Below are 27,720 nucleotides of genomic sequence, written 5' to 3'. Positions count from 1 at the left end.
CTGGTTCTAGAATATGAGGGCTGTTTTTCTCTATAATTTCTTGAAAGATGATATCTAGGCTGTTTTCTTTTTTATCATGACTTTCAGATAGTACAATAATTTTTAAATTATCTCTCTAGATCCATTTTCCAAGTCAGTTTTTTTCCCAAAGAGATGCTTCACACTGACTTCTAGTTTTTCATTCTTTTATTTCTATTTTATAATTTCTTGATTTCTCATGAAATCTGTAGCTTTTATTTGCTCCATTCTAATTCTGAAGGAATTATTTTTTTCAGTAAGCTTTTGAACCTCCATTTTCATTTGGGCAATTCTTCTTTTTTAAGGCATTCTTTTTCTTATTGACTTCTTGGACCTCTTTTGCCATTTGGGTTAGTCTAATTTTCAAGGTGTTATTTTATTCAGCAGTTTTGGATGTTTTCTTTAGCGAGCTGTTGACTTATTTTTCATGATTTTCTTGTATCTCTCTCATTTCTTTTCCCTTCTTATCCTCTACTTCTCTTACTTGATTTTCAAAATCTTTTTTAAGATCCTCCATGGCCTAAGATCAATGTATAACTTTCTTAGAGGCTTTGTTTGCAGGAGCTTTGGCTTTGTTGTCTCCTTCTGGCTCTGTTTTTTGATCTTCCTCATCATCAGTGAGGTAAGAAGATACTTCTTTACAGAGAAGGTAAGAATCTGCAGTCTCCTTCTTTTTCCTCCATTTGCTCATTTTCCCAGTCAATTACTTGACTTTTCAGCTCTTTGTTAAATGCAGGGCTCCAGAAGAGACTTCCACTTCAGCAATGACTGCTGACACCCTGGGGCTGGGGCTGGGGCCAGGACTGGGACTATACCACCCTCCCATCTCAGCCCCATGAGAGGCCCTTCCCGCTAACCTTAGAAGCTATCTTTGGTATTTGTGGATTGAGAGGTCTGGAAACCATGGCAGTCACCAGTCCCCTAAGGCCTACTCTAACTCCATCAGCACTGGCATGGCCCCCTTCAAACTATACTCCACTCCCAACCCTTCCTTCTGACCTTCCAGATTGTCTTGAGCTGGAAATTTGTTTCAGTCTGTCATTTTGTGGCTTCTGCTGTACTAGGATTTGTTTAGAGTCATTTTCTGGTTTTTTGAGGGGTCTGGGGGGAGAGCTCTATCAGGTCCTTGTTTCTACTCCACCATCTTGGCTCCATCCCCACCCATATATATTATTGTCCAGATGACTTCTTTCCATGTTCCCCAAAGAATAGTATAAGCTGTTTTAATTTTCAAAAACCTGTTTTATTACTGCTTCTTGTCTTTACATGGTAATCATCTTTATTCATTTAACCCTGATTGATCCTTTGTGACAAAAAAAAGCAAAAACAAAGAAAAGGACAACTTAACTGACAGTATTTGCAATATTCTCTCATACTAGTTCTCCACCTTTGTATCACAAGGAAAGAAGCATGTTTCATTTTATCTTCTCTAGGGCCTCCATTGATTTTTTCATTTTTTAGGGTTGATTAAACTAGTTATTATCATTTAGTGAACCTTTCATTTACATTGTTGTAACCATTTTGTTTAGTGTTGTCTTAATTCTTCGTATTTCCCTCTAGATCAATTCTTATAAATCATTCCATCTTTATCTGAGTTCCTCATTATTTATTACTGTACAATAATGTTCCATAACACTTTTTAAACAATAGTTCTTCTTAGTCACTCTCCAACAGGTAAACACTTCATTTCATTCCTGTTACAAGAAGTCTTCCTAAGAATATTTTTATAAATATTTAATCTTTTGTTTAAGTTTTTAACTCTCTTAGGATATATAATCAGTAGTGGGATCACAGGAACAAGGGATTATGGAAGTTTAGTTTTTCTTGAAAAGTTCTGCACTGAAATTCACTATATTTGGGCTACTTCACAGCTCCACTAGCAATGAATAAGTGTGCTTCCCCTGCTTCATCCTGCCCAACATGGCTAATTTTCAATCTTTTAAAATCTTTGCCAGTTTGTATAGTATAATATTTGTGTGTGTATGTATGTATGTATGTATGTATGTATGTATGTATCTATCTATCTATCTATCTATCTATCTATCTATCTATCTATCTATCTATCTATCTACATACACATGTATCTATATATAATACAAAAATATGTATAATATTTATATAGTATACTCTTTCACCTACGTTATCTTAATTTACTTTTCTCTTTAGTAGTTATAATTTCCCCTCCTCTGATCTTCAATGAATCTTTTCAGGTGTTCATTTATAGGTTGTCAGTCTTTGGAAAATTATGAATATCCATTGATTGGTGAATGACTCATGTGTTCAATACTGGCATATTTTGCAAATTAGATTTTTATTGGTTTTATCTGGTATGCATTTTTCTTAATTATGATTTTTTCCTAATTATTTCTTCATTGATCATATTAATTCAAAAACTGTCAAACTATGTGGGCTTTATAAGCTTTAAGGAATATCCCAACTAACATTTTGCACTGATGGGTCAGGTCCTTGAGAGCTGGGCTATATCTTACTCTCAGGGTTCTAGCAGTATCTCTGAGGGGTAAAGTATGATTCTTTAATGCTACCAGATCAAGCCTTCATTTTGATGGATTATTCACTGTTAACTACCAGTGATTAGCACTCCAATTTTTATTTAGCAAACTAAAATCATTTACCTTTTACAAAGGGATATTTATTGTGAATATATAACAAGAACATAAACCACAAAATGCTTCCTTCAACAGCTGGTAGCACAATCTTTCTGACATTGCCTTGGTTCCTGAAGAAAATGGGCTTAAACTTAAATATTTTTTAATTTTTCCCCAACAACTTTACTTCCAAATTTGGCATAGATGATGGGTTACTCATCATAGCTCCCTCTTGGTTCCCTTCAATTTATTCTGGGTCCAGCCAGTCACTTAAGACCTCCTTACTATCTGGCTTCTGGGAGATCTCAGCATCAATTCCATCTCCTGGATCACTGGTTGGCTTAGTCTCTTGACCTTTCCAAGTTCATAAAGTTGTAGCCATCTCCAATACCTTTTTAAAAAACAAAACAAAACTATTTACCAGTTTCTCTTCATCTAAAAGAAGGAAAGAATAGAGATATTAGAGGTAGGGGCAATAGCCAAGATACGTTTACCCAACTTCATGTGAGAGAGTACCTAAACTTCATCTCCCACTTCAGAGGCCCACAGCAGTCCTTGTCTCTTCATGGGAACACATCAGGCAAGAAAAAGAGGCACTGTTTTGAGTGATTAGAACCTTGTGAATATATGCCTTTTTGACTCAGCTGCAAATCAATAATCCATCAGTATATGACACCATCAGCATACTAGAAAACAGTTGCATAATGTGACGGATCAAGCTCTGGGAATCTAACTTGATAGTCTATTGTTTGGAGAGAGTAAGTTCAGTCTTACTACTTACAAGATCTCATTTAGTATAAAGTTGGATCTTTCACTTTTGCAAGGACTTTCTGAAGAGATTATTTACTCAGTACTTGAGTTAGTGGGGTTTCCTAGCTAGAGATCCAATAGAGAAAAAAATATCAAAATTTTCATCTTAATGTTTTAAGCTGTAATTGTATGTTGGGTTTTTTTTTTATTGTGTGTTTCTCTTACAAGTCAGATCAGCTCCTTTGGAGAGAATTTTAGGGTTCTGCAACTGTTTATTGGTTGAATGCTTAGATACTGATATTTATTATGCGACCTTCTTGTACTACCAAACTATGCTTTCTAATACTGGAAGTTTCCTTAGTACCTGATGCTTCCTTGCCTTGGAAGATCCAACATCTCCGAAGTTTTCTCAACCTGGAATATCCCAACCTGCCTGTTCTAATGCTAAGTTCTGACTGCAGCCTTTATTTTGCAGAGGAACCTAGGTGGGGGCTTCATTCTCATCCCAATTTTGTTCTTAGCTTTCCAGACTTGAAACCATGCCCCTGAACCTGAATTTTCCCTCCACCATCTCTATCTTCTCCCCACCACCCTCAAGCAATTTTTAGTTTCTTTTGTCTTCCCTGAGGTAAGGAATTGTTTTTCGTTTCCCTTAGATTTGTATCTCAAGTGCTTATGTGTACTTATATTTTTCCTTGCTCTCTTTCCTTCCTTCTTTTCTTCCTTCCTTTCTTCCTTCTTTTGATAGTGAGAGTAATGTGAAGTGGACTTTGTATCACCTTGATGTCATTGACTGTTTGATAAATGTTCATGTTTTTAATTTTTAAACCTCCAGAAGAGGTTATTAGCCTTCTTAGTTTCTTGGACCCTTTTGACTATTGATAAAAGTCTTGGATTTCTGAGAATAATGCTTTGAAAGAGATAAAAGAGGATTTCCAGGAACTGAGATGGTGGAGTAAGTAGTAAGTTGTTGTAGCTCTCCCATATTTACTTCCAAATAACAATAAAATAGAACTCTAGAACATGAAGTGGAGCAGTCTTCTAGCCCAAGAGACTTATAAGAATGGCAAAAAAGGTCTGTATCACTTGAATAAAAGGGAAATCCAGGATAAGAAGCATCCCAGCATGTCCCACCTTAGCAAACCAGTGTGAGATCCTGAGATACAGTGTGGTGGAGCAGGCAAACACCAACACCAGGAAGACATCCCTCTCTTCCATGTTTCTTAGAACAGCCAAGGAACTCTACTCTCTCACACAGGTCCAACAGGTTTTGTCCACTGACCTTCCAATTTGTTCTCTGCATTTTGAGGTTGTGAAGTCTGGTGCCAGAAATTCAGTTTCCTCCCCTACCCCCCCCAACTCCAGGCCTGCTCAGGTCTTTCCTGTGCTGGTGTAGCCCATTCTAGATTGTGCTCTGCTCCCAGCATGTCATGATAGACACTTCCTGTTGACCTTTTAGGCTGTCTTGGGCTGGAGATTTGCTTCTCTCAGTTATTTTGTGGATTCTGGAGCTCCAGAATTTGTTTAGAGTAATTTTTTATAGGTATTTGGCTGGACTTGGGGGGACAGCTCTAGCAAGTCTCTGCTTCTACTCTACTATCTTGGTTTCACTCCCAAGCACAGTTAATTTGACTTAAAAAAAAGAAAACCAAATTACCAGTTTCAAAAATGAAAAGAGAGAAGTCACCACCAATAGAGAGGAAATTAAACCAATAATTAGGAGCAATTTTACCCAAATGTATGCCAATAAATCTGACAATCTAAGTAAAATGGGTGAGTATTTACAAAAATACAAATTGCCCAGATTAACAGAAAAGGGAATGAAATACTTAAATAATCCTATTTTAGAGAAAGAAATTGAACAAGATATCAATGAACTCTCTAAGAAAATATCTCCAGGGTTAGAAGAATTTAGAAGTGAATTCTGCAAAACATTTAAAGAATAATTAATTCCAGAAACTATTAAACTATTTGGGAAAATAGTCAAAGAAGAAGTCCTACCAAATTCTTATTATTATACAAATATGATGATGATACCCAAACCAGGAAGAGCCAAAACAGAGAAAGCAAATTATACAGCAATTTCCATCATGAATATAGGTGCAAAAATTTTAAATAAAATACTTGTCACAAGGATAATACCTTATGTCTAGTTGGGAATATAATGGGAATGTAAGGCTACAGACCCCAGCTTCTGGGATAAGAACTCACTATTTGACAAAAATTGCTAGGGAAACTAGAAAATAGTATGGGAGAAACTAGGCATTGAACAACATCTTACGTCATATACCAAGATAAAGTCTAAATGGGTACATGATTTAGATGTAAATAGTGATAGCATAAGGCAATTATGAGAGCAAGAAATAGTTTATCTTTCAGATTTATGATGAACAGGGGAATGTATGACCAAGCAAGGGATAGAGAACATTATGAAATGCAAAATGGATGATTTTGATTACATGAAATTGAAAAGCTTTTGCACAAAGAAAGCCAATACAAATAAGATTGGAAGGAATTCAGAGAGCTGGGAAACAATTTTTACAGCCAGTGACTCTATCCTCATTTCTAAAATGTATAGAAAACGGATTCAAATTTACAAAAATACCAGTCATTCCCCAACTGATAAATGGTCAAAGGATATGAACAGCCAGTTTTCAGGGGAAGAAATTAAAACTACCTATATGAAAGAATGCTCTAAATTGCTATTGATTACAGAGATGCAAATCTAAACAACTCTGAGGTACCACATCACAACTATTGGATTGGCTAGTATGCCAAAACAGGAAAATGATAAATGTTTGAGAAGATGTGGGAAAATTGGACCATTAATGCATTGTTGGTGGAGTTGTAGAATTGATTCAACCATTCTGGAGAACAATTTGCTTGTGGCTTGAGAACCACAGGGCTATCAAACTGTGCATACTCTTTAACCCAGCAATATCATTTCTAGGTCTATATCCCAAAGAGATCATAAAAAGGGGAAAAAACTTATTTATACAAAAATATTTATAGCAGCTTTTTTTGTGGTGGCAAAGAATTGGAAATCTGAGGAATGGCTGAACAAGTTGTGGTATATGAATGGAATGGAATGCTATTGTGCTATAAGAAATGATGAGCAGGCAGCTTTCAGAAAAACCTGGACTTGCCTGAACTGATATTGAGTCAAGTGAGCAGAACCAGGAGAACCATTATATACAATAACAGTAACATTATAGGATGACCAACTTTGATATATTTGACTTTTCTCAGTAATACAATGTACTAAGAAAATTCCAAAAGACTCATGATGGAAAATATTATCCACATCCAGAGAAAGAACTATACAGATTAAACTATACTGTTTTCTCTTTTTTTTTTTGTTTTTTTCTTTCTCATGGTTTTTCTCTTTTGTTCTCATTCTTCTTTCACAATATGACTAATGTGGAAACATGTTTAATAGGATTCTACATGAGTAGCCTATGTCAGATTGCTCACTGTCTTGGGGAGGGGTGAAGAAGGGAGAAAAAAAATTGGAACTTAAAATCTTATCAACGTGAATATTCAAAACTATCTTACCATGTAAATGGAAAAAAGAAGATACTATTAAGTGAGGGAAAAAGAATGGTATAACTTAAAATAGGTAGGATTATAAAATAAAAAAGCTATTGAAATGTTTTATATGCATACATATATGCACACATATTTTTATGTATATATAGGTATATATACAATATGGATATATTTATATATACACACATAACTTATATGTGTATATATATACATATATTTTATATTTGTTTATATATGGATGTATAGGCACATAACTCATACAACACATATTTATGTATGCATACATATGCTTTGTATCTGTGTGTACATTTTATGTGTGTATATATGTACATGTCTATGTGTATGTACTATGTATATGTATATATATATATTTTATATGTATGTATATATGTATGACTTAAACAAACCTAGATTGTCTGACTTATCATGAGATGCTTAAGGACTGCAGGTTAATTTTTTAAATAAGTGAGAGACTGCCAGATAAAATTTGCCTACTGATCTAGACACTATAAGTACTTATTCCCTTTTCTTGTGAGCATTATCCTTTTGGGGTACTCAATGAATCTTGCTTTCTCAAATCTCTAATTAAACTTCCCCCCTATTATTCAGTGACTTTGTAATTCAAGTGGGATTTCCCCTACTTGGGGATCCACTGTAGGGGATCCACTGCAGGGAAATTTTAGGTGCTTTTTGCTACTCAGAAGAAATTTTTCTGGACCTTAGGGAATAGCCTATGGTATAGGAATGCTGGAGAAATTTTGATGGATTCTATCTAAATTTTGTTTAGACTTCAATTGGGTTATTCCTGTGCTTTGAGGGAATAGTAGAAGAGTATTCCTCCAAAGTAGTTTGCTTTCTCACGTAAATAGTAATAATAATTAGCATTTATATGGTGTTTTAAGGTTTGTAAAGTGGTTTACATATGTTATCCTCACAACAATGTGGGGAGGTAAGTGTTATTATTTTAAGTAAGCGCTATCCATTTTACAGGAGAGGAAACTGAGGCAAACAACAGTGAAATGACTTAATCAGAGTCAAATTGCTAGTAAGTGTCTGAGGATGAATTTGAACTCAGGTGTGGAGTGAGGGGGTGATTTCTAGTCATTCCCAGTTATCTAATTGTCCTGTGGAAGGGGTCTTGTTCTCTGATATCCCTGTAGAGATTAAGCTTTCCTTTTGCTATGGGAAGTTCAATTTTTCTTTTCTTTCTAAAATTAGGCAGTGATTAAATTTGCTCTGTCCATAAGAATGTAGAGAAAGGGATGGTTCTTAAAGGTAGGGGAAATAGCTAAGTGACCCAGCTTCCCTGGGAGTTAGAGGTTATTCATAAGCACAAAATCAAATTAATTTGGTTTCTCACATGAAAGTGAAAGAATTACTTCTATTTCAATCCCTGGTCCTAAATCCCAGTGGGTAGAGCTTCATGTAGTCTGGGAAACTCTCAAGGGATCAGGTTTTCTTTTAAGAAAGCAATAAAATTTTGTCTTTTTCCTTTTCTTTATTTCCTTGTGCTGAGGAAGACCCATTTTGAGCATCAAGATAGATAATTGTTAAGTACAAAATAAACAGTAATCTTTGATAAACTATGTAAAATGTCTTTTGTTAAACCCACAAAACTATATTCAGAGACAATTGTGATTCTTGCCTATATATGTGATATTGTATTAGATTGTATCACTTTGACTTTTTTTGAGATTCTTTTCTTTATGATGTCTGGGAAACAAGGGAAAATATAATATTAATGCCTCCTTGGAGCCATATAGGACTATTCTGGATTGTTCATAGTACACCCAGGTCAAAAATAACGCAGAGAAAGAATGTCTTAGGTATGACTGGGACTGGCCAATAATAGAGTAAGTCCAGTCCTTCTTATCATGTACAGCTTGCTTGGCCAATGTAATCTATGTGGGCTTTGGATGATGCTCACACATTGTGTAATTGGTTCTGGAATACTCCCTACATGATGAATGATGGCTTTTGATTGGCTACTGAGCCTTCATGTTTCTGTCTCTAGAGGCAGGAAGTATAGAAGGCTTCTCCAAGAAGGCTGCAGGGAAACTAGAAATCTCCAGGGTTGTTATAAGGCCTAAGGATGTTGGAAACAGAAAAACTGCAGTGACCAGTGTTGTTCAACAGTGCTCAGACTGGGCCAACTCAGGTCCATGGGCTCTGACACCCCTGACACTCTGTATTGAAATACTATACAGAGCCTTGAAGACCCAGATCTCTGAATCTTGAATATCTGGTGATAGGAGTGGGACTAAACCTGGGAAATAGAGGCCAGCACAAGAAGATAGGGGGACCAGAATGAGATCAAATGGTTTCAACTATTCCCACTGAAAAGTTCAGCAGTGGGTGGCAGTTAGCCCTGACACAAGACCTCATTTCAAGAACTAAAGAGAAGAATAAATTAAAGAAAAAGACAACCAGTATAAAAATTATTATCTCTGAAGAGGCACACTTCCTACCCCATAGAAGGAATCTGTAGCAAGTGTAAGCAGACACTCAAAAGGGGAAAATGGATTTTCTATAAGGGCTATATAAATATCTAGAAGAAATGAAGCAGAACATTAAAAAATTAATATCTGGAGGACTGAATTGAAAGAATTCATAGTTTAGAAGAGGGCCTGGTAAACCTTACCCCAAAAATGGATTTCTTGAAAACTACAAAAGACCAAACAAAAATTGTTGGCTCAGATAGAGAGTAAGAAATATTAGAACAAAATCAAAGAGCGAAACCAAAACAGAAGAAAATGCAGAATGACTGATTTAAAAGAAAGTGACCAGGAAAACAGGTCAAGGATAGGTCATTGAATAATAATTGGGTTTGAAGGTAGAGTTAAGATGGAGATATAGAGGGCAGTGCGGTGAGCTCCTTCCCACAAAATTCCTTTCAAAAGATACAGAAAATGCACCAGCCTGAATTTTGATGGAGAAAGCCAAGGAAAAGTCACAGTGAGTCATTTTTTTTCTAGCATAGGCTGGCACAAGACAAAGAGGTTTGTTGACACTGCAAGGGGTTCTGCCTAGGAGTTCAGGGTTTACCTATAACATTCCAGCACTCAATGACTAAAGAAGATGGAGTCTGTGCAGTGGGACAAGCTTCCAGACTCATACCTTGGGCACCATGACCTCATGCTGGATACATTTTATTGCTCACTGCCTATTTCCAGGTCACAGATTCAGGGGGAAATGAGAAAGACACCTGCGGCAGGGGAGGCATTCCAGGATAAGAGGCCGTTAAAAATGCGTACTGACTGAGGAATAAGTTCAGAAGGAAGCATCAGCTATGTGAGTTTGAACCTAAGAGTGGAGTGAGGTCTCAGTTCCGCTCTCTTGCCCAGCCTGAAGCTTGTAGTGGAACAACCAAGGCAGAAATCCCACCCTAAAGGCTAACCTAAGGTTCAGAAGCATTAGAGTTTTCTATCTCTGTGGATCATGGCTTGAACCAGCAGCAGCCACTGAAACTTGAAAGGAAACAAGCCCACAGATATGTTACTCATACCTAGACCCAGGTCAGGAAATTTTAGAGCTCAAACTAGGGGGACAGCAGTCAGATTTGTCTTGAAATAGTCCTCTTTGTGAGCACTGAAAGCTTGAAAATTCCCAGCTTGAACTGTGTCTGGAATCCTAGATTGTTGTTGTGTATGTCCTTTGTTCTCAAAGAGGACCATGGCATCAAGATGATGACATAAGTTGGGGTTGACTTTGATTTGAGTGAGATAATGTTGTGCAAGATCACCAGCCTCAATTTCCTCTCCAGAGCCTGATATTCATCAGGGCTACTGGAGATGGCCCAGGATGCAATGTGAGATCCTGGCCATTTTAGGCCAGGGAGTCTTATCAGATTGTCACTTTGAGTGAGATACACCCATTCAATGAACAGGCCTCTTTAAGTTATTCCAGGGATAATCCCTTTAATAATAATAATAATAATAATAAAAGACAAAAACCTGAGAGGGGAAGGCCCTCAGGGTTCCTGGGTAAAAGAGAAACAGTTGTTATTTAGTATTTACATTCACTCTGTTCTAGGAAGCCAGGGACCTGTTGTCCAATCTATGAGCTCCAGGGTGAAATGGAGTTAAGGCTTGTTTTTTGAGCAAGGAATCTAGCCAGTAAACCCAAAGGGAAAAAGGCAGCTTTTAACCATGGAAGTGTACCTTTCCCTGGGTAGAGCACCCCCCAGGCAAGAACGGAGAAGATAAGAGAGGGGAAGGGAGGGAAGGGAGAGGAGAAGAGAAGAGAGGAGAAGCTGCTACTCACTCACAAGTTGTTTGTCCTTTGTTCTCAAAGAGGATCATGATATCAAGATGATGACATGACTTGCAGTTGACTTTGATTTGAGTGAGAGAGAACTGCACAAGATTGCCAGCTTCACTTTCTCCTCCAGAGCTATCTGGGTCCAGTGGCCTTATAACACAACATCCAATACTCCCAAGAAAGTAGCATCAGAACCAGACCAAATAGTCCTTCCAGAAATAATCAGAATAACCTCTAACATAAAGTCCAAAGTCAGGAAGAAGTTTGGAAAGAATAAGGAAGTCAACGAATTCCACTATAAAAAAAAAATAAAACTGCTATGGTATCAGGGTGCATAACACACAAACCCAGAAGAGAATGACTTTAAAACATTGCACAAGCACTATCTCAAAGGAAAAAGCATAGTGTGGGCATAAGTTCAACTAGAATTCCAAGAAGAGATGAAAAAAATTAAAGAGAAAAAATGTTTGATAAATTAAATTAGACTACTAGAGGGAAAAAAAACAGAAATGAGAGCTATGGAAGAAAGAATTGGAAAAGGAATTAACAGCTTGTTGCAAGAGTCACAAAATCTTGCATAAGCAGGGTTGAAAATTAGAATGGACCAATGTTTTTTTGAAAAAAAAAAGAAAGAGTTTTCTTTTTTATAAATAGCAAAAGAAAGAAGAAAATTTGAATATCTCCTAACAATTAAAATTGAACTAGAAAACAGTACCAGATGAGAAAAATGTAATAAATTTAATGATCACCGAAAGCCATGATAAAAAAAGAGTATAGACATTATATTTCAAGAAATAAAAAGGGAAAAGTGCCCCAGTATCTTATATCCAGAGGATAAAATAGAAATGAAAGAATCCACCAATTACCTCTTGAAAATGATCCCTAAATGAAAACTCCAGGAACATTATAGCCAAATTCTAGAACTCCCAGGTCAAAGAGAATATGTGGAGAAAAAAGGAGAAAAAAACAACTAGGAAAAGAATTAAACATTGTGGAGTCACAGTCAGGATAACATAAGATTTAACAGCTTCTATGGTAAAGGATTGGAGGGCTTGAAATATGATGTTCTGGAGAGCAAAGGAGCTAGGATTACAACTAAGAATCACCTACCCAGCAAAACTAAATATAATCCTTCAGGGGCTAAAATGGATATTTAATGAAATAGAGGACTTTCCAGCATTCCTGATAGAAAAACAAAACCAGAACTAAACAGAAATTTGACATTCAAAAAGAAGACTCAAGAGAAGCATAACAAGGTAAGCATGAAAGCATAATCATGAGACTCAATTTTTACATTCCTACATAAGAGGATGACAAACGTAACTCCTAAGAACTTTATAATTATTAAGGCAATTAAGAGATGACTGCATATATGGAAGGCATGGGTGGGAGTCAATTATGTTGGGGTGATCTCCAAAAAAACAACACAGGGATGAGAAAGAGAGACTTACTGGGGAGAAGGGGGAAAGGAACAGGTAGAATGTGGTGAATTTTCTCATATAAAGCAGGCATACAAGGAAGAGCTTTTATAGTGGAGGGGAAAAATGGAAAGGTGGCAGGCACATGAGTGCTTGAAACTCATTCTCATGGAAATTGGTTTAAAGAAGAAAGAATGTGTGTGTGTCTGTGTGTGTGTGTGTGTGTGTGTGTGTGTGTGTACACACTCAGTTGGGAATAGAAATCTATCTTATGCATAGAAGGAGAAGGGGATAAAAGACATGGGGGGATTGGGATAACAAATAGGGGCAGACTGGGGTGGGCAGTGCTCAGAAGAAAGATAACCTTTTGAGAGGTACAGGATATGAAACAGCTAGATGGCACAGTGAATAGATAACCAGCCTTGGAGTCAAGAAGACCTGAGTTCAGATCTGGCCTTAGACACTTGACACTAGCTATGTAACCTTGGGCAAGTCATTTAACCCCAATTGCCTTGTCTTCCCCCCTCCAAAAAAAATCAAACCAAAAAAAAAAAATCCTGAAAAAGAGGAGGGACAGGATAAAAAGAGATACAAAGAAGGATAAATAGAAGAAAATGGAAGGGATAGAAATGTAGAGTTATATGAATGAGATGAGCTAATGCATAAAACAGAATGTATTAGAAACCAAAATCTAACAATATGTTGTATACAAGAGATACCCCTGGGACAGAAAGACACACACAGTTAAAATGAAGGACTGGAACAGTCTATTATGCTTCAGCTATTACCAGGGCAGGGCTGGTAATCATGATCTCAAATAAAGCAAAAGCAAAATTAGATGTAATTGAAGGAGAAAATGAGGGAAACTACATTGTGATTAAAGTTATAATAGACAATGAAATAATATTAAAAAATTTACAGTAAGTTTCTCTGATACAGGCCTAATTTCTTAATATATAGGAAACTGAGTCAAATTTATAAAAATAAAAGACATTCCCCAGATAAATGTTCAAAGGATTATGAGCAGGCAGTTTTCAGAAGAAGCTGCCAAAGCTACCTATAGATATATGAAAAAATGCTCTAAATGACTATTAATTAGAGAAAGGTCAATTAAAATAACTCTGAGATAACACTTCGCACTTATTAGAAAAGAGAATGCTAGAGGGGATGAGGGAAAATTGATATATTAATGAATTGTTGGTGGAGTAGTGAACTTCTCCAACTATTCTGGAGAACAACCTGGAACTAAGCCAGAAGGGTTATAAACTTGTACATACATCTTTGATCCAGCAATACTACTACTAGATCTGTACTCCAAAGATATGAAAGAAAAAGGAAAAAGTCCAACGTACAAAAATATTTATAGTAGGTTTTTTTTGGAGGCAAAGAATTAGAAATTTAGGGAATGCTCAACAATTAGGGAATGACTGAACAAGCTGTGGTACTGTGCTATAAGAAATGACAATGGGAGTGGTTTCAGAAAAATGTGGCAAGGCATAACACAAACAGATACAAAATGAAATGAGAGCGATCGAGCAATCATTGCACACAGTAACAACCATGTTGTAATGATGATTAACTGTGAAAGACTTGACTACTCTGATCAAGACAATTCCAAAGGACTCAGTGAAAAAAATGTTATCCATCTCTAGACAGAGAATAGATGAACTCTGAGTATAAATTGAAGTATAATTTTCTTTATTTTTTACTTTGTTTTGCAATGTGGCTAATATGGAAATATATTTTGCATGATTTCACATGTATAATTGATACCATATTGTTTGTTTGCCTTTCCTGGAAATTGAGAAGGGATAGAAGGGAGAGAATCTGGAATTCAAAATTTAAAAAGAAAAAAAATGTTAAAATAAACAATATTTTTTAAAAAAAAAACATTTTTAAAAAGTTGCCCAGACCTTTTAGAACCAGAGGGCAATTAAATTTGAAGGAATCTACCACTTACTTTCTGAAAGAAATTCAAAATGAAAACTCCCAGGAACATTATAGCCAAAATTTAGTGCTTCCAGATCAAAGAAAAAAAATACAAGTAGCCAGAAAGAATGAATTTAAGGTCAAAAGAGCCACCAAGAATCTTTATTGGATCACACCATTGACCAGGTATCACCATAAAGGAGCTTGGAATAAAATGTTCTAGAAGACAAAGTAAATAAATTTAAACAACTAAGAATAACTTACCCAGCACAACTGATTATAATTCTGCAGAGGAAAGAAAGGCTCTTTAATGAAACAGAGGACTTCCAAGCATTTCTAATGAAAAAAAATGAGAATTTAGTAGGGGCTTTGAAATACAAACATCATAATAAATAGAAATATATGAAGGAAAATTATTTGAACAATTGAAAGGAGATCTGTAATGATGTCATGCTAGAATTCTATTGGGAGAGAAGAAACAAATAACTTTTTACAATCTTAATGTCTTTCAAAGGATATTGAGAGAGTCAAATAGGAAACTCTGAAGTGGGGTGTGGGTGTGTACTGAAACATAGATCTCCTGACATCTAGTACAAGTCACTTTCCACTGATGCTTCCTGTTTCTTTACTGAGCTCTGAACAGGTGACATTGGCATATAGCTAACAGGTGAGAATTTCTGCATAGAGGCATAAATACCCAAATCATAAAGTAATTAAGGGAATAGAGGGGGATTTGTTGAGTAGTCAACTGTTTATTAGTTAAGTTGAACCAAACTCACTTACTTAGATTATAGAATATAAGAGGCTGGTACACCCGTAAAACCCCTTTCAGATTTTGAGTGCATCATATTATGTGTGCTCCATATCCTCCATCTAAAGTGGAGGAAGACCTTGAGTTGCTCAGACCCTGAGTGACTTATTTGCAGACTTTATAAAGAGTGTGAAAGGGAGTGACCCATTCACAGCTTGTAATGGAAGTGTGAAGAGGAGTTTACACCTCATTGCTCTTTCAAGGGATACAAATTTCTTTCAATTTGATGGAATTATATTGTAGCTAGTCATTGTTTAACTGGGGATCAGCTACACTCCTAGTGTGCTTTAAAAAGACAGCCAATTCTGTAGTCCTTAGGAAGTCATCCAAGGTAGAAGGTACTCTTCCAGTTGAGAAAGGAGATCTAGTCATAGAAGAACCCAATTCTTCAGTGGAAATCACTCTGCCTTTTGTGAGGGGGGAAGGGATTTCTCTCTCCTCCTCTCCTCCCTCCAGTGGCAATGATATTTTTCAGTGTATTAACTCATGCAGTAGAAGATTCTGTGCCCATTAGAAAGTAGGACAAGGGAATCTAGCTCTCAAATACAGAGTTAAGCCTAGTAGTTGAGAGTTTATCTTCAAAGAGGTATGAGCCCTTGTTGTTCACCTGTATGCCCTATGGGAAACATAAGGATATGTACAGAGACATTGGGGCCCTGTAGCAATGGAACAAGTTACATTGGCCGTGTGTTTTCCTAATGTTTGCCTCCCCACTAGTATATTTTTTGTGTAAATGCCTACTTTTTCTAAAGATGTTATATTTATAGGTGAGTGTACCCTAGGTTTATGAGTGAAGATTTTGTTACTGGTGTTTAGATGAAGCCACAGGTAGGAACTTGAGCTAAATTATTAGAAGTGTGGACCCATAGAATACCTTGAACCTGATGTAGTTATTCCCTGGGGGACTCAACCTAGGACCGTGAGCTGGAGGGGATTCCTGTGGGAGTACAACAGAAATAAACACCACCACTAAACCTAAATATGTGTGATGTACAAACATAAAATAAAATAAACCCATAGTTCTCTCAATCTGAACTTTGTTGTCAACCTAGGTAATTTTATGCATGATTCCTTGCAGTGTGGCATTTAGAACTTTTCATGATGATTTTCTAAAAGAATTGTAATCATCAGATTATAGTCAATCCTTATTATTCATGGTTTCTTATTTGTCTAGCTTATAAAATTTATTTGTAACCCCAAAATCAATACTTGAGATGTTTCTACAGTCATTTGTGGATATGTGTGGAGAGTCTCCTTTGTCCTCCCAGCTGAGGTCAAACCAGACAATGCTCTGCTTTCTTGTTTCAGATCTCATATTATTCTTTTCTCAACCTATTTAGCGTCCCCATTTCCCCCATGTTTTTGTGCTTTTTGTTGGTGATTCTATTTAAATTGGCTCCTAAGCCAAGTACTGAAGTTCTGCGTAGTTCTTAAGCACAAGAAAGCTATGATATGCCTTATGGAGAAAATATGTGTATTAAATAAGCTTCATTTTAGGCATGAATTACAGTGCTGCTTCTGTGAATTCAATGTTAATGAATCAACAATATGGTACATTTAAAAAAAAAAAGAATAGGAAATTTCAGTGATCTGTATGTGAAGCTGCTCTGCAAAGCACTAAAGTGAATGTTGTGACCAGAAGCTTGCACGAATCTAACCCTGTATTTCCCCAAGAGCAATGGTTCAATATTCACTAATTCAGTGTTCACTGAGACTTTATAGAACATAAGTACCACAAATGATGAGAATCAACTATATTTCTTCTCATTCTATCTTCAAGCTCAGTGTCCCCTAAGGCCCTGTCCTAGGAACTTTTCTTTTTTCTCCATTGTATTTCACTTGGTGATCTAATCAACTCCCACTGATTAAATTATTGTCTCCATGTAAAGATTCTCAGATCTAATTTATCCAGCCCTGACTTCTCTCCTGGCTTTCAGTCTTTCATTTGCCACTGCCTCTTGGACTGGATGTCCCATAGATACCTTAAACTCAATATTTCCAAAACTGAATGCCATTATCTCTTCCTCCTAATCCTCCTCTCTTCCTAATTTTCTTTTTACTATTAAGAGCACCACCATCTCCCAGTCACCCAGGCTTGAAAATTAGAGTGTCATTTTTCACTTCCAATAAGTTTCCAAATCCTGTTGATTAGAGCTTCACCACATTTCTCACATATATCCCTCATCTCTACTAACTCTGCCATCATTCTGGTGTAGTTCCTCATTATCTCAAGTCTGGATTATTGGAATAACTTTCTGGTTGATCTTCCTGCCTCAAGTCTCTCTCCACTCTAGGATATTTTCCACTTAGCTGTCAAACTGATCATCCTAAAATGCAGATGTGACCATATCACCCTCCTAGTCAATAAACTCCCTAATACTTTCAGGATCAAGTATAAAATCTTCAGTTTGGCTTTTAAAACCCTTCATACCACAGCCCCTTACTACCTTTCCACTCTTCCTCCTTCACATACTCTGTGATACAGTGACACTAGTCTCCCTCTGTATTGCTCCTCCCCACAACACACACTATCTTTCAGCTCTGGGCATTTTTACTGGCTGTTTCCCATGTCTAAAATATTCTCCAGCCTTATCCCTGCCTCCTGGATTCCCTGCTCTCCTTTAAGTCTCAGCTGAAATCCCACTTTCTTCAAGAAGTCATTCCTAATCCCTCTTAATGCTAGCAGTAGGAGCTTAATGTTTATTGACTTAGTGACTGACTAGAGCCTTCCCACTGAGATTATTTCCAATTTATCCTTTATGTATTGTACATAGTTGTTTGCATGCTGTCTCCCCTATTAAACTCTGAGTTCCTTGACAGCAGGGCCTGGTTTTTACCTTTCCTTTTATTTCTAGCACCTAGCCCAGTGATGGGCATATACCTGGTACTAGATAAATGCATATTAACTTGACTCAGTATTCTTGTATTCTGTAGCTTGTGTGTGTTCTTTCAGTATTTTTGTTTTTAAATTTTGATTTTATTTTTTCCTACTTCTGAATTTTTTGCATGAAAATTTTAGCATCTTATTGACAAATTGATTGATTTGGACAGTATCTCTGTCTTTTGTTCTTATTTCTCTAATCTCTGGTTAGAGCAGACTAAATGGTGCAATAGGTAAAAATGCTAGATTTAAAGTGAGGAAGACCTGAGTTCTAATCCTCCTCAGAAACATACTGGTTATGTGAGCTTTGGCAAGTCACTTAACTGCTCTCAGTTTCTTCAACTGTAAAATGAGTATAGTAACAGCACTTAACCTCAGAGGGTTTCATATAGATTAAATAAGATAACATACACAGTTATTTTTAATCTTGAAAGTATATATAAATCTGTTTATTTTTGTCTTATGACATTTTATTTCCTCTCATTTTTTAATGTTTTTGCTCAATTCTTTGATTGTTCTTCTGGACATTCTTGGAGTCGTTCCATTGCATTTTCAGCAGGTGGTACAGAATTTGTTGTATTATCTTCATTTAGTGAAAGTATCTTTATTTCTCTAGGAGATTTTTTTCACTCTTGGGGTTTGTTTGTTTTTTTTGGAATTTTTGTTTTTGTTTTGTCTCTTTTTGTGCGTGTGGTGGAAAGCTCCTGAGTTCTGGAAACAGAGGATAAGTGTTCCAATCTTGCTTCTGGCTTTTAATTGGCTATGTGACTTTTGTCAAGTCACTTAAAGTCACTGACCTGAGTTCTAGTCCTCAGTTTCTGAGCCTCTGTTTCCTCATCTGTACATTGAACCAGTTGAACAGGATGATCTATGAGGTACCTTCTAGCTTGAAACCTATTATGCTAAGAACTTTTGTTTTGAAGTCTTCATAGGCTGCAGTGTTTCATTTCTTCTAAGATTTGCTCATTTCTCCTTCACAGACAGTTTTTTATACCATCTAAATCAAACACTGCTGATTTTTCTATGGTGTTCTTGCTGAAAACGTGCTTGCTGCCAATATTTTCCCTTTAAACAGCTCAGCACTCTTATTCCCTGCCCCCATTCTTTGCTGTTTGTTCTCTGTTCTTTCAGACCCCTAGGTTTTAAAATTCTGTTTCCCTCAGAAGGTGAGAGTGATCAATAAGGACACCACTGCAGGGAGAACCCAAGGGTGCCTGTAATAGGGCCAATTCTCAACTTTTCCCAGTCCTGAATTCTACTTACTTTGCCGCATCTGACTTTTTCAGTGCTGGCCCTACTGGCTGGTTGAGGCAGAATGAGGAGACCCTCCATGGCAACCATTCAAAGGGATTCAGTGGGCAACTTTTGCAGTTAGGTCTCATCTCTATCCTCCTCTTTCTACTTTTGTGGGCTGTCTGTCTCCCCTCCCCACACTCCTACCATAGCACATTAAATATTTTTAATCATGGCTACATGATTTTTTTCTTCTCCTTCCTCAGTTTTCTCATCACTCAGGCTGAATCCACAGCTATCATCCTCCTTCCTGACGTACTTTCTCTTTCTTGAAGCTTGGAGCTAGTCTGATTCACAGAGTTCAAGCTCAGCTAGTAGTAGAACGTCCCAAGGATATTCACATAGATTTAACTACAGAAGTTGGGTGCCTAAGGTGCAGAGCTATTCCAGACCAAAACTAAGATTGTAGAAACTGAAGGAGGAGAAGGGAAAAAAAGGGTAGAGGCACCCGAGAACAAGAGGCCTCCTTCCAAGGAGCAAAGGCCACTATGGTAAATAGCAACAATGTGAATAGCAAGACATAAGTCCCTGTAATAACTGCATCTACAGGAGTTTCAGGACCACCCCAAGCCAGTGGTATGGGTTAAAGCAGGTGTGGGGTTAAGGATAGAATCTAAAAGTAATGGGAGTGCACAGAGCCATGAGCTAGGGAGTTGGTCTTCAGGCTTTTATTTTCCATAATAATTTTTTGACAATTCTGTATCTTCTTGTCATTGGTGAATATACTTAGTTCTGGTGCTTTATAACCTGCTATTTGGCATGCCAGAGGGAAGCTTCCCTTAAGATGCTTTCACATAACCTTTTCAGGATCACTATTTTTCATATGAGACATTTTAGCAAATACTTTACTAAAGTCCAGTTGACTAAGAACATACGATAAAAAGGAAAGTACCCCATGGATCCTTTGATGGCAGCATTTTTGATGGTGGCGAATAGTTGGAAATTGAGGAGAAACATATCATTTGAGGAATGACTAAATAAGTTTTAGTACATGAATGTGATGCAATGCTATTGTGCTATAAGAAATGATGAAGGGAATGATTTTAGAAAAATCTGGAGAGATTTATATAAATCAACATAAGGTGAAGTGAGCAGAACCAGAAGAACAGTCTACACAGTAACAGCAATATTGTAGACAGTCAACTGTGAAAGGCTTTGTAACTGTGACAGATACAGTGATCTACAACTCCAAAAGATTCATGATGGTGTTAATGATGATGTTACATGCTATTCACTCCAGAGAGTGAACTGATGGACTCAGAGTACAGATTGAAACATGTTTCCTTCCTTCCTTCCTTCCTTCCTTCCTTCCTTCCTTCCTTCCTTCCTTCCTTCCTTCCTTCCCTCCTTCCTTCCTTCCCTCCTTCCTTCCTTGCTTCTTTTCTTCCCTTCTTTCTTTCTTCTTTGGAACATGGCTAATTTGGAAATAGGTTTTGCGTGACTTCATATGTATAATGTGTATCATATCCCTCATCTTCTCAATAGGTGGGGGAAGAGATGAAGTGAAGCAGAGAATCTGGAATCAATAATAATAAGAAAGTCAAGGTGACTAGCGTGTCTATCTACCAATTTAGCAATCTAGTCCTAAAAAGTGTATGTTTAGTCTTTTGTGACCTGTTCTTGAAGCTTGTCATTGATTTAGTTCTTTGTAATCATCCCTTCCTTTTCTGAATGTTCACTATCCAAGTCTTTAGTGATCTGTTCTTAACTTTTGCCAGGAATTAAAGTTGAACCCACTGGCCTATAGCTATATAGCTCTTCTCTTTTTCTAAAATAGGAACATTTATCCTCTTCCATTTTCCATGATCTTTTAAATTTCATCAATAGTATTTAGCAATTGTGTCTACCTTCAGCACCTAAGAATGTAATTCATCTGAGCCAGACGATTTTAATTCATCAAAGGCATTCGGCCCCTCCTTACTTCTTTACTTACAATGTCTCTGACTAGGAGTCTATCATTCCTCCACTTTAAAGCATGGTCTAAAAGACCAACTGTCATTTTTAGGTTCCTCATTCCAAGTCAGTTGTTAGCTTTTCAAATAATTTATTTTCTCTTTTTTTTGTGCTTTTAATGAGTAGCAGAGAGGAAAACACAACCTCTGTAGTTCATTGTTAGCCACTTTTGTTCTGTTATTTACTGTGAAAAAGGCTATTCTCCTTGTTAAAACAAAGCAGAAATATTATAATTTAGCAATTCTGTTCTCTCTCTAATATGAATTATCATCATCCTCTCCGCCCCAAGTAGTAATCCCTTCGCTGATCCTTCTTTTTCTCTCCATATAGCTTTGAAACAAAACAAAACACCAACCCTTTTTTGTTGCTTCAATTTTCTTTGCCAGTTTCAACTCATTTTGAGATTAAGAAAACATGACGTTATTGTAATAGAACCCTGAAATGTTATTATGTTCATTTTCTATTGCCTGCTCTTGCTTCTGTCTTCTGTATATAGCTTTTAAAAATCTATGCTGGTTGTTGAGTTTCTTGTGTGGCTATATTAGGTTCTTCAAACAATCACCATTTTCCCTCTTCAATGAAAATATTTCCTTTTGTACATTTTTGTGGGTTTCCTTTCCCTCCTGGGCTTATTTCCTTGTAGAGTTTTAGTTCATGAAATCCTAGGTTTCCTTTCCCTGAACACTTTGAAATCCATTTGCCTCATACCTAGGATTTATAACAGATTATAATCAGCTTTCCTCTCCTCCATCACAAACTATACTTGTCTCCAGGGTTCCTGACATTTCCACCTCAGCAAAGAGTATTTATCTCTTAGTAAGAATCAGATCCAAAATAAAATTTTCTGTTGTTTTTTCCATCTTTTGAAGGATAAAATTATTATTAAGGTGCATGGAGAAGTTATGAACTGCTTTGTTTTTGACTGAAGGAGAGTTTCAGCAATTGCCTAGAAAACTGAAATCCCTTATCATTAATTATCATGTCTCTGTGCCAGGCTTATGATCTATTTTCCAAGATTCTTACCTATTTCCTTTTTATTTCTTTTTTTTTCAATTTCAATTTCCTTCCCCCTCTCCCCCATTATCAAACACTTCTTTTTTTTTCCTTCAACTCCACCATGAGGGGGGAAAAGGTAATTACTATAAAAATATGCAAAGCCAAAACCCTCAGATTCTTACATTAGTGATATCTAGAAATATGTGTCTCATTCTGCTTATTTAATCCATCACTTTTCTGTCAGGATGAAGGCAGCATTCTTCAGCACTGGTTTTCAAGAATTATGGCTGATCTTTGCTTTCATCAGTACTCTTAACTCTCCAAATTGTTTTTACAATGCTGTTACAGGATAGACTGCTACCTTGTTTCTGCTCACTTTACATCCAAGTTTCCCATCTCTTTTATCATTTCTCACAGGGTAATAGTAACATCTGTATACCATGATACTGATGGTTAACCTTTTGTTTCATTTGTTGCCACTCTAAAAAGGCCTCCTATAAAATTTTTGTATATATGAGTCCACCATAGGAATAATTCTTTGGCTGCCACAACACATGAAACAAGCAAAAAAATTGTCCTCAAGCCTGTGTCAGTGATGGTGGAAAAATGGTGAAAAGGAGGCAGTAGGTGCTAATCATCATAGTTTTTAGGTTATCTATAAGCATTCATTTAGCTGTCATCATTCTAAATGTGAGCTATTTCCCAGAGCCTTGATAGTGCATGGCACGTGATTTGATGCTTAATTAAATGCCTGGTGAATTGACCTATAAGCTGATATACTTCTGGGGGAATTAAAGAAATCCATTTTGACATTCTGGCTATCAGTGAAACCAGAAGACTTAAAGAAATTGCAACTAAATAGGAGAATGGTTCACAGATTCCCCTTGGAAAAGCAAATATAAGAATTAGTAGAATTGGTTTCATCGTGCACCCACAGGCAACAAAGCAGAAACATCATTTAATTCTGCCTTCAACAATGAGAAAACTAAGGCCCAGAAGGGATAGGGCAGAAATGTGACCTGTACAAAGTCATGCAGCTAGTCAGTCCACTTCTCTCAGTATTATGGTATTTTTTTTTCTCTCTCAGACAGCTGAGTTGAAGTTATCAACAAACATTGTTAGTCCTTTTTCGACTTCTTCATTTTGCCCTTCAGTCTGTGTCAATTCTTTTTGTAATCAGATCACATTTATCCATACATATTAGAAGCAATAGGAACAGTCTAGCACTTTTCAAAGAAAGATCAGATCACTTGGCAAAAGTAGCATGCCTTCTAAGCATTCATTTAAGTCTTATGATTTGTAGAACTGCCTTCTCTAGAAATCCTTAAGAGCCTGGAATTGTCAAGTTGAAAACCACCTAAATGAGAGGGATAGCTAAGATTTTCTTTTGACATCCCTTCATTGAGAATCTCAATGATTTCATTTGTCCATACCAAAAAGTTCACAAAGCAAAGCCAACTAGTCTATTCTTTTTATTTGGATCAAATAAGTTACACTTTGGTGCTGATTTGTAGTCCCCAAAAGTTAGCCATATCCTGCTATTTACTGTTAAAAAGTCCAAGTTAGAGGCCACGGACCTGCATCCCATAACAAAATGGCACTTCTGAGTGCCATAAACCATTTTCTCCTATATAGAAACAGAGGAAAAGGCACAAAGAGACACGGGGATATTCATAGATCACTATGTAAGACAGCTCTAAGAGCAAAACAGAGGAATTTAGCAACACAAGAGTCTATAATAATGCACTGAATTATTTATGGAATCTACAAATCCTTGAAAACAGGCTCTTAAGGGCAAGGACTAATGAAAAAGCTGAATTAAACTTTGTATCAAGTATAGCAGAGTAAGTGCTATTTATTCATTACTCTTCTGTCAAACTATTAGAAGCTACTACCTGGTGAATATAATGCAAACAAAAAGATGGAACAAACAACGAATAATGCAATCACAAAACCTTTCAAGGACAGAGTAAACCAATGAACCTAATCATCACCAATTCTGATACATGGTCTCTCAAGAGTAGTTTAAAAGAATAGGACCATAGAAGCAAGAAAAGAGAATGTCAGAGTAGGAAGGGACCACAAAAGCCATCCAGTCAAACATGGAACTAAATAAGAATCTCTATCTGCCCCATTCGTGGCAAGTGGTTCATCAGCCTTGACTTGAAGACCTCTAGGAAAGGGTAAACCACTACCTCCTAAGAGAGTTTATCCTCTGGAGAAAGAATACCCCAAGAAAACCATCCAGAAGCCTGCCAGAGATGACCAAATAGCTGTTAATTTATTAATCAAGCAAATAACCAGTAAAATATAAGTAACTTGAAGGCAAAGACTATTTTTTTTGGTTTACCATTGTATCCTTAGTACAGTGCCTGGCACATGATAAGTGCTTGATAAATGCCTGCTCTGGGACTGGATTTACTGGATGACTGTTATGGGCAAAATGAACTGTACTAGGACAATAACATTGATACATACATATAACTTATGTGCATTTTGAATATGTCAGTTTCTTTACATGTTGTTCCCTCTTGCCCATTAGAATGAAAGCTCCTTTGAGGGCAGGTAATATTTCTTTTTTGCCTTTCTATGTACCCACAGTGTTTCTGGTAAAGAGGCCATCATGAACAGTCTGCAAGCAATATGACCTGGTGCAAAGAGATAGATTTGGAGTCAGAAAACCAGGATTCAATTTTGCTGCTTCTCCTTTCCATCAGTGTGACCTTGTGCAAATCATTTCACAGACCTAGGCCTTGGTTTTATCATTTATAAAATGAAGGGACTGGATAAGATGATCTCTACCTTTAGAGCTCCAAATTCAATTACCTTGTAATTCGAATGTCTTACCTCCTTCAAGGAACTTACAATCAAGTAAGAGGGAATAAAACATGTACAAATTAAAATATAAATATATAGCTAGACAAGATCTTAGTCTAACCCCCTAATTTTATAAATAAATAAGGGAACTAAGGCCCTGAGAATTTACGTGAGCCAGTCATAAGAATTTATCAAGCACTAAATCTATTCCAGGCACTATTGTTAAGCCTAGGGGTTCAAAGAAAGGCTAAATAAGTCCAGCTAGCTAGATAGACATATAAACAAATAAAAATTTCCTTCCCTCAAGAAGCTTACATTAAATATGGGGGAGACAACATGCAAAAACATAGGCAGACAAAAGATATATGCCGTGTAAATAGTAATTTTAGAGGATAAAGTTTTAATAACTGGTAAGACCAAGAAAAACCTCATATAAAAGTTGACAGTTGAACTGAATCTTCAAGAAAGATGGAGGCAGGAAGGAAGAATGTTCTGGGATTGGGATTTACAAAACTATTATCATTACAAAAGTAGAGAGATGGGACATGCTATATGTAGAAAAAATGTAGAAGACAACAAATGGATCAATGTAGCAGGATTATAGAGTATGTGGAAGAGAGAAAAGTATAAGAATATTTATAAAAAAGTTATGAAGGGGCTAGGTTGTAAAAAAAATTAAATGTCACACAGAGGACTTCTAATTTGATCTTGGAGGTAATAGGGAGCCACTAGAGTTTATGGAGAAAGGAGCAACATGATCAAACTTTGCTTTAGGAAAATCACTTTGTCAGCTGAATGGAAAGATATTGAAGTAAGGAGAGACTTGAATAAAAGACACCAATAGATATTACTACAATAACTGAGGCAAGAGATGATGAGAGTCTGAAGTAGGATGGTCGTGGGAGTAGAGAAAAGATAACCTATCCAAGAGATGCTATTAAGGTGAAAAATGACAAGATCTGACAACAAATTAGACATGTGTCAATAATGTTAATGAAGAGTTGAAGATGACAGTGAAGTTGTGAAGTTGGATAGCTGGAAGGATGGTGGTTTCCTTAAAAGTAATCAGGTAGTTTTGAAGTAGGGAGGGCTTGGAGGTAAACAGGACGAGTTCCATTTTGAACATGTTGAGTTTGAAATACTATGGAATATTTAGTTCATCACATTTAATGTGCAGTTGGTGGTGGGAGACTAGAACTCAACTGAGCAACTAGTGCTGGATATAGACTTGGGAGTCATCTGTCTAGAGATCACTATTTAATTCATGGTAACCGATGAGATCACCCACTAAGATAATATAGAGAAAAAGGAGAAGAAGGCCCAGGATAGAGCCTTCAGCAATACTTATAGTTAATCTGTGTGACACAGTTGACAGGAATGAAGGAAACTGAGGAGCTATAAGTCAAATAGGAGGAGAATCAAGAGATTGCATAATCACAAAATCCTAGAGAGGAGAAAGTATCTAAGAGAAGTGTTTCACCAGAGGGCCAGTATTCAAGAGGATCAAGAAATTTGATGGAGAAAATTATATCTTTATTTCAACATAACTGATTTCCTTTGTAATCCTGTAAATTTGATTTTATGCATTTAAAAACATTATCCTGAGAAGGTATTTATAGGTTTCACCAGAGTACCAAAGGGATTCATGACCCTGAAGAAAGATTAAAAATCCAAGCTGTAGGAGAAGTGTGTGGTTGACAGTGTGAAGGTTGCATAGAGGTCAAGAAGGATGAGGACTGAAAAAAAGACTTTCAAATATGCCAATAAAGAGATTATTTGTAATTTTGGAAAGCAGGATTTCAGTTGAATGATACGGGTGGAAGTCAGTGTTACCTAAGGGAAGATAATTAGCATATGGCAGAGCCAAGATTTAGACCTAGGTAGTCTAAATCTACAGCTCTTTACAATGTGCCACAAAGAACTATGAAAGTCAAAGAGGGAAAAAAATCCCTTTTAGATGTGGAAATCTGGAAAAGCTTCATGGAGGAAGTGGCATTTGATCTGAGACTTCAAGGATGGGCTGTCAACAGTTGGTTAAGGCAAGAGTGTGGGGATGGAAGGAATCAGGGCATTCTAGGCATAGAGAAGAGTTTGACAAAAGGTAGTTTATACCTCTCAGCAGTACGTTTCCCCCAGGATCTTTTTAGTATCTAACTTCTTTAGGTGCTAAAATCAACTTATAATCTTCCAAACGATGAACTTTAACATATGGGGCAAACAAATGGCAATAATGAATTTAATGACTGAAGAATCTAATGTCAGGAATACCAAAGCTGAAAAGAGCTAGATAATCCCATATTCTCATGACTGAGTGGCATTTTAGGTGCATTCAGGGGGAAACAATTGGGAATGGAAAAATGTAAGAAGACACTCTGAACTTTTGGTATTACCATTAAAACCTCAAGGATATCATCTGAAATTTAATCTGCCATTTTAAAG

Source organism: Notamacropus eugenii, chromosome 6 (genome assembly GCF_028372415.1).
Source record: "Notamacropus eugenii isolate mMacEug1 chromosome 6, mMacEug1.pri_v2, whole genome shotgun sequence".
Classification (NCBI taxonomy): Eukaryota; Metazoa; Chordata; class Mammalia; order Diprotodontia; family Macropodidae; genus Notamacropus; species Notamacropus eugenii.
Note: the sequence above shows the minus strand (reverse complement) of the source record.